Source organism: Bubalus kerabau, chromosome 10 (genome assembly GCF_029407905.1).
Source record: "Bubalus kerabau isolate K-KA32 ecotype Philippines breed swamp buffalo chromosome 10, PCC_UOA_SB_1v2, whole genome shotgun sequence".
NCBI lineage: Eukaryota > Metazoa > Chordata > Mammalia > Artiodactyla > Bovidae > Bubalus > Bubalus kerabau.
The window spans coordinates 99822505-99831787 of record NC_073633.1 but is presented as its reverse complement, the minus strand read 5'-3'; positions in this window follow the sequence as shown (position 1 = coordinate 99831787).

The following is a 9283-nucleotide window of genomic DNA, read 5'->3' as shown; positions in this document are numbered from 1 at the left end:
ACTATACTATTACCAAATTGTGTTGCAACTATAACTTTTGGAGAGACATATTGTAATGTCCTGTGTTTGCAGATTCTGGTCAGTCAGTTCAGTTGCTCAGTCGTGTCTGACTCTTTGAGACCCCATGGACTGCAGCACGCCAGGCCTCCCTGTCCATCACCAGCTCCCAGAGCCTACTCAAACTCATGTCCATCGAGTTGGTGATGCCATCCAACCATTCTGTTGCTTTCCATTTATTGTTTTGACGTTTCATTTTCAAAGCTATGCTTTTAGATGCAAAACATTGATGACTTTTATGTTTTCTTGATGACTATTTTCTTTAATGAATCTACTTCTATTAGAATTCATACACATATATATTTTTTTATCTGTATTGCTTCTACTATTGCAACTTTCATTTGATAATTTCTTCGCAAGTATTTTTCAATTCACCTATTTTTAGACTTTCTGTCTGCTTTGTTTTAGGATTTTTTAAGCAACATATCATTTCACTGTTTTTTCACAAAAACATAAACTTTGTTTTTTAATATATTTTTGTCTAGTTTTATTTATATATAAATAAATGCATTTATTTATATATTCTGACTCACTTATATTGTCATATAGAGTGCTTTCTCTTGTCCAATGGGATAATTTTTTAAATCACTGCTGCCTATTCTTGCAGGGCCCCTCACCATGGTGTGCCTTCCTGTGAGATATTTTCTAGTTCCCCTAATTTCACTCTTGCCCAGTGATTTGATTTCACCCTGAAATTTGAGAGAGAGCAAGAGCCCTCATCTCTGAAAAGGAGCATTACAAGCCACAGTGTGATTTGCCATGACCTCTTCCTTCCTTGTCCCAAGACTGGAGATTCTCAGCTAGAAGCTCTTCCATCAGCCTGAGTCCCACAGTGAAGATTAAATGCAGCCTGAACAAGCTCAGTTCACAGTAAACCCTTTTTGGGATGTGGGGTGGGTGTGCAAAAAACATGCCTTTAATGCTAGAAGCTACTGGGATATGGGGGTCACGCTTTGGCATGGCAAAACCACTCAGGAAACCTGACTGACATCATGATGCTTCTGATTCCCTGTTTTCCCATCATGTCCATCTTTCACTTGGTCAATGCTTGAAGAGATAAGGTTTTGTATTTTCTCTGTTCTTTAATTCTGCCTGTAGAGAAGCCTCAAATTACATTTACAAACTTTCCAATGGTTGACCTTAAATTTTGAGCCCACGAGGAGCTTAGCAAGCATTAGCAAGCATATCCACCTATTGATCACTCCTCCCCCATAATTGTGGTATCCCTGGCCTGATCCTTAAATTATCTTTTATTACCCTATGCTTTGTTTGTTCTGGAGTTTTTTTGACTACACTCTGTGGCATGTGAGATCTTAGTTCCCCAACCAAAGATCAAACCCTTGCCTCCTGCAGAAGAAACCTAGAGTCTTAACCACTGGTCCGCCAATGAAGCCACAATTAACCTTTGTTTTAAATCACACATAAAAATCTTTATTTTCTTTTTTTAAGTCAGTAATTTATTAAATATAGCAACATATTTTACAGAAAGCTTATTATGTCCATTTCTCCTTCTGGTTTACTGCTCCTTGTCTGGTGATTCTGCAGTCCTTTGAACCTTGTTTGCCCCTGGGTCTTCTGAGTAGAACCAAGTATTATAATAACTGGTTGTGGTTCTTGCCCCCACGTGGACATGTGAACCATTGCATTGCTAGTCCAGAGGCAGCAGGAAGCTCTGCTCACATCCTGACTGATGTGTTGTGTCTTTATTCACCTATTCATGAATTCTGTGTTCCCAGATAAACCTGAAGCCCAAGACAGGTGTTGTAATGCATTTTTCTCCAAGCTAGGGCCACCGTGAACACACTGAATGGTCATATATCTTGTGGGTGGAACAAAAGCTTTGAGCCTTGTAGCTACTCAGAGAAAAAAACATTTTTCCTCCCTAGTTCTAAAAGACTGTCAACCCTCCACCCCTAGCCAAACTTACACTTAAGGGGAGAAAGGTTTTCTAATTTCCCTAAAGTTCTTCTATAGCTTAGAGCAAACTGGTTTCCACTTTCTCTTAGCAATTTATATTCTTCTTATTCCTTCCCTGGTGGCTCAGACAGTAAAGAATTTGCCTGCAGTGTGGGAGACCCAGTTTCAATCCCTGGGTTGGGAAGATCCCCTGGAGTAGGAAATGGCAACCCACTCAAGTATTCTTGCCTGGAGAATCCCATGGACAGAGGAGCCTAGGAGGCTACAGTCCATGGGGTCGCAAAGGGTCAGACATGACTGAATGACTAGCAGTTTGAATTTCACCTTCAGACCTTCAGCTGCCATTTCGTGCATCTCCATGCATCTCTTTGAGATTTTTTTGTCCTTGGAAATATGTCATTCTGAGACCGGTTTTTGTTACTCAGCTTCCTGTTATAAGAACTGACTGCCATCAAATGTATTTAGAACAGAATAAGTACCACTTCCTATAATGTATTAACTATGATCATAGGAACATTTGAATTCTCACAAAATTCCTCTTTAAAGCAGTGCTCCCACCCTCTCTCTGGTGTGGTGTCCTCATCCTCCTCCCCTTGTGAAAGAGCCGTTCACCCCACGAGAGAGAGGAGGCTACATTCGTGCACTTTTTACAGGGTGTACATTTAGTTGTCTTCGCTTTAGGCAGCTGTCAATAGGGCTTTGTCTAAGCCAAGGGGACTACAAGCTGTGTTGGATCTGGTCCTATGAAATAAGGAGTGATGCCTCAAAATCCAGTTGATTTTATCCAATGCCTATAACCAAGACTATTTCCTACTGAGTTAACTAGGCCAACACCTTGTTGTAGCAAGTATTCATTTAATTCTGAAGAAGACAAACTTCTTACGTAATGAAAGTCTGCTGCTGTTGCTAAGTTGCTTCAGTCGTGTCCCACTCTGTGCAATCTCATAGACATCGGCCCACCAGGCTCCCCAGTCCCTGGGATTCTCTAGGCAAGAACACTGGAGTGGGTTGCCATTTCCTTCTCCAATGCATCAAAGTGAAAAGTGAAAGTGAAGTTGCTCAGCCCTGTCTGACTCTTCGCGACACCATGGACTGCAGCCCACCAGGCTCCTCCATCCATGGGATTTTCCAGGCAAGAGGACTGGAGTGGGGTGCCATTGCCTTCTCCGAATGAACGTCTGTCACTCCTCTAATCAGCATGGCCCGCTGCTCTTTCCCTAGCCCTCTCCCCTCCCTCCTCTCCATTGTCCTCTCTCTCCCCTGCATCATGTATATGGGAAAAAGCAGTACAGACAGTCACTGTGGCTAAAGGGCTACTTCCCCCACCCCAGGTTTGCTTTCCTCCCAAGGCTCTGTATTATCTGAGAATGTCTTTGGCTGACCAGCCTGGGACAGATGGCACAGCTTCCCAAACAACCTTTCTAGTCCTTGGGATATTTAACAGCTGGAGATTCCCTGTTCTCTGTGCGTGGTGGTCCATATCTCTTCAAAACAGATAAGGAAACTATTCAATAATTTTCATATCCATCTTTTCTATACTTCTCTCCTATAATACGTCCCATCTTTGCTATTCCTCTGTTTTCTTGTTCTCTATTATTTATGTTAGACATTGCTGTGATTCCTCTGCTTCCAAACTCCTGGCAGATCTTATCTCAATTGTTTACCCTAACTAGGTTTAATTTAAACATTGAATTTAGTGCAAGCTGAGGTTTTGCCTTTTGGAATTATCCAGTAAAGATAAATCAAAGATTTTTCTTAAAAATCCTTGGTGGATAAGAAATGTTTTCTTTTAACATCACCTTCATTTTGGTTCCTATAAACTCTCTAGCTTTGACCTATTTTGCGCCAAACTGTGCCTCTTCTATTCTTAATTCAGTACCTTTACTTTGGGTGACTTACATCTGATCTGACTTCTGATGTCTGCTACATAAGACCCTTAATCTTCAGTTGCTCCTCTCGCCATGTCAGTGCTGAAATTTCTATTTCCTGTTAGGAAGGAAGAATCTCCTATCTCAGAAGGATAGAAGTAGTCCAGCAGGAACCAGAATAAAAGTACTCCCTGCTAATACCACTCTTGATGCAAGAACATAACTACTTTAAAAAATTTGACAGTTTCTATAAATCAGAAATTAATTTCGGTAGTCATGAAAAACCCAGTTCTTCAGAGCCCAGAATAATAGCTGTCTTGTTTATTCATATCAAATTTATTAATAGTATGCACATAATACATTACTTATGACACTGTGGTTAAAATAAAAGGAAAAAGTGATTCTGTGTATTTGTTTTTCTATTGCTGTGTGACAAATTACCAAAAACATAGCAGCTTTAAAAGAATTCTCATTTATTCTCCCAGTTTGGTAGGTCAGAATGCTGTGTGGGATTGGCTGGGTTTTCTGCTGAGGTTCTAAAACGGCCAAATTTGAGACGCCCTCGAGGTTGGGATCTGATTGGAGTCTCTGGAGAATTCACTTTAAGCTTATTCAGGGTTTCGATGGAATCCATTTCCTTGTAGCTCTAAGTCGAGGTTCCCATTGCTCTGTGGGCTGCTGGATGTGGACTTCTTGCTTCTCCTAGGGACCATCTATATTTCCGTTCATGTCATTTCCTTCATCTTCAAACCAGAAACAGAATGTCTGAGATCATCTTATTCTTTAAATCTCTCCACCAGTATGAGAAAACTTTGCTTCTAATAAACTTGTGTAATTAGGTTAAGTCTACTAGAACAATTAACTGTTGCAAATTAAAATGATCATAGAAATAGCACCAGTGAGCAAAGGTCATAGAGGTTGTCATAAAATTCTGCTTGACACAATTCATCCAGAGAGCATAAATTCACTGAATACGTCCTTTATGGACTATACTCTGATTTTCTGTTAAAGACAGCATAGGAAGATGAGCAAGATGATGAAAGGATATCACGAAGCAAAAATTATGATTAACCAACATCTGTGCATCCAAAGGTGCAATAAAATAAAGACTAAAAATATATTAGTAGATCCTGTTTTCATTTCCTTTGGATGTATACCCAGAAATAGGATTGCTGGATCATATGGTAGTTCTATTTTTAATATTTTGCAGATCCTCCATACCATTTGCCTTAGTAACTATACTAATTTATATTCCCTCCAATAGTGCAAAAGAGTTCCCTTTTCTTCACATCCTTCCCAACACTTGTTATCTCTTGTCTTTTGATTACAGTTATCCTAACAGGTATGAAGTGTGAGGTGTTTGCACTCCCCTGTTCATTGTAAGATCATTCTCAATAGCTAGGATACGGAAACAACTTGAGTGTCCATCAACTGATGAGGAGAAAGAGCATGTGCTGTGTTGATATATGCATATATATGTATAATGCAGTGTTATTAGGTATATATGGACATTTATATGTATATATATAATATTACACAGCCTTGAGAAAGAAGAATGTCCCGCCATTTATAACTATATGGATGAACATGGAGAGCACTATGATAAGTGAAATAAGCCAGATAGAGAAATGAAAACATAGTTTGATATCCCTTACACATGAAATCTAAAAAAAAGACAAACTCACAGAATGATGCTTACCAAAGTCTAAAGGTAAGGTAAATGAGAAGTGTTGGTTAAAGTGTACAAAATTCTAGCTATAAGATAGATAACTTCAGGGGACCTAATGTAGAGCATGGTTAATAATAACATGTTTTATGTACTTAAAAGTTGCTAAGAAAATAGATCTGCAATGTTCTCATCACCAAAATAAGGTAATTATGTGACATGATGTATGGCTCAGCAGGTGAAGAGTTCACCTGCAATGCAGGAGACACAGGAGACATGGGTTCAATCCGTGGGTCAGAAAGATGCCCTGGAGAATAAAATGGCAAACCACTCCCGTATTCTTGTCTGTTGTCTCTGATACCCCATGGACAGAGGGGCCCGGGGAGCTACAGTTCAAAGTGTCTCAAAGAGTCAAACACGACTAAGTGACTAGGCATACACACATAGTAATCATTTTGAAAAATATAAGTGTATCAAATCAATACCTCATGCACCTTAAACTGCCACAATGCTATATGTCAGGTATATCTCAATAATCCAAGCTGAGAACGGAGTATGTTAAGGCCGTATAATGTCACCCTGCTTATTTAACTTATATGCAGAGTGCATCATGGAAAATGCCAGGCTGGATGAAGCACAAGCTGGAATCAAGACTGCCAGGAGAAGTATCAATAAGCTCAGATATGCAGATGACACCACACTTATGGTAGAAAGCAAAGAAGAACTAAAAAGTCTCTTGATGAAAGTGAAAGAGGAGAGTAAAAAGCTGGCCTGAAACTCAACATTCATAAAACTAAGATCATGGTATCTGGCCCCATCACTTCATGGTAAATAGATGGAGAAACAGTGGAAACAGTGAGAGACGTCATTTTGGGGGGCTCCAAAATCACTGCAGATGGTGATTGCAGCCATGAAATTGAAAGACACTCGTTCCTTAGAAGAAAAACTATGACCAACGTAGACAACATATTAAAAAGCAGAGACATTACTTTGCCAGCAAAGATCCATTTAGTCAAAGCTATGGTTTTTCCAGTAGTGATATATGGATGTGAGAGTTGGACTATAAAGAAAGCTGAGCACCAAAGGATTGATGCTTTTGAACTGTGGTGTTGGAGAAGACTCTTGAGAGTCCCTTGGACTGTAAGGAGATCCAACCAGTCCATTCTAAAGGAGACCAGTCCTGAATATTCATCGGAAGGACTGATGCTGAAGCTGAACCTCCAGTATTTTGGCCACCTGATGTGAAGAACTGACTCATAGGAAAACACCCTGATGCTGGGAAAGATTGAAGGCAGGAGGAGAAGGGGACAACAGAGGATGAGATGGTTGGATGGCTCACCAACTCAATGGACATGTGTTTAAGTAACCTCTAGGTATTGGTGATGGACAGGGAAACCTGGCATGCTGCAGTCCATGTGGTCACAAAGAGTCAGACACGACTGAATGACTGAACTAAACTGAACTAATATCTCAATAAAGCTGGAAAAATAAATTAAAATATATAATAGTAGATGAGTAAAACATTAAACTGATATCAAAGGTCTTTAGCCTACCCAGAAGTGAATGTAAATAGTGGCATGTAACCACATTTGCAAGTGCCATGAAATTACTAAATGCAGGATTGCAGGTTAACTTAAAGGAGAGGCTGCTGCTGCTGGTGCTAAGTCGCTTCAGTCGTGTCCGACTCTGTGCGACCCCATAGACGGCAGCCCACCAGGCTCCCCCATCCCTGGGATGCTCCAGGCAAGAACACCGGAGTGGGTTGCCATTTCCTTCTCCAATGCATGAAAGTGAAAAGTGAAAATGAAGTTGCTCAGTCGTGTCCGACTCTCAGCGACCCCATAGACTGCAGCCCACCAGGCTCCTCTGTCCATGGGGTTTCCCAGGCAAGAGTACTAGAGTGGGGTGCCATTACCTTCTCTTAAAGGAGAGGCAGCTCCATTCTATTAATTTTACCAAAGACCTGCTAAATCATCAAGAGTTTCCCAAAAAAGGCCACATACACTTGAATTATGAGTAAGTTATTATGAAATTTGCAAAGTAGCAAGGACATTCTATGACAAGGAATCTGCATAAGCAAGTTGGAGGTAAGATATATATTGACCTGCTTGCAGAAACTAATGAGCCATACAAGGAAGTGAAGATGATATAATAATTTACTTAAATTACTGTTGGAGTCTCCGTGAATCATTACCCATCCTGTGATAAAGAACAATAAAGATGAAAAGTCATTAGTTGACATAGCATTTCTTGTCTCAAAATCCATCAGTGGTCCAATATTTCTTTTGGTATCAAAGCTAAACCTTTTTGACTCAACAATGAGATATTTAATAATTACCCCATTATACCCTAATAAGAACACTTAGAATTTTTATGTTTACAAAAAGATCCCATCTTCTAATTGGTGTGATTTGTACTATGCTAAGACATGTTTCCACACATCAACTTACATTGTCTCAAACTTTTTCTCTATTCTGAAGTACCCAGTCTGCCTATCTCCCCTTGCTCATTTTCTGCTCTTTATGGCATAATTCATATTTATACTCTACAAAGCCTTCCAAGTCTTCACTGATTTTCCTGCTTTTCAAATTTCAGCTCCACGAAACATTTACTACACATAATTACAACTTCAATAGACACTTTAAAAAAATAAACTTTTTTTAGAGCAATTTTAGGTCCACAGCAAAATTGAGTGGCAAGTACAGATATATCCCATATATAATCCCACTACACACATTGATAGCCTCCCCAGTATCAACATTCCCCACCAGAGTGGTACATTGATTTAAAGTGATAACCCTACATTGACACATCTGTTCAGTTCATTTCAGTAGCTCAGCCATGTCTGACTCTTTGCGACCCCATGTACTACAGCATGCCAGGCTTCCCTGTACATCACCAACTCCAAGAGTGTACTCAAACTCGTGTCCATTGAGTCTTCGTTGATGCCATCCAACCATCTCATCCTCTGTCATCCCCTTCTCCTTCTGCCTTCAATCTTTCCCAGAATCAGGGTCTTTTCCAATGAGTCAGTTCTTCACATCAAGTGGCCAAAGTATTGAAGTTTCAACTACAGAATCAGTCCTTCCAATGAATATTCAGAACTGATTTCCTTGAGGATTGACTGGTTGGTTCTCCTTGCAGTCTAAGGGACTCTCAAGAGTCTTCTCCAGTACCACAGTTCAAAAGCATCAATTCTTCAGTGCTCAGCTCTCTTTATAGTCCAGCTCTCATATCCATACATGACTACTGGAAAAACCATAGCCTTGATTAGATGGACCTTTGTTTGCAAAGTAATGTCTCTGCTTTTTAATATGCTGTCTAGGTTGCTCATATCTTTTCTTCCAAGGAGCAAGCATCTTTTAATTTTATGGTTGTAGTCACCATCTGCAGTGATTTTGGAGCCCCCCCCGCCCCCCCCCTCCAAAGTCTCTCACTGTTTCTATTTTTTCCCCATCTATTTGCCTTGAAGTAATGGGACAGGATGCCATGATCTTCACTTTCTGAATGTTGAGCTTTAACACAACTTTTTCACTCTCCTCTTTCACTTTCAACAAGAGGCTCTTTAGTTCTTCTTTTCTTTCTGCCTTAAGGGTTGTGTCATTTGCATATCTGAGGTTATTGATATTTCTCCTGGCAATCATGATTCCAATTTGTGCTTCATCAAGCCCAGCATTTTTCATGATGTACTCTGCATAAAAGTTAAATAAGCAGGGTGACAATAAACAGACTTGACATACTCCTTTCCTGATTTGGAACCAGTCTGTTGTTCCAT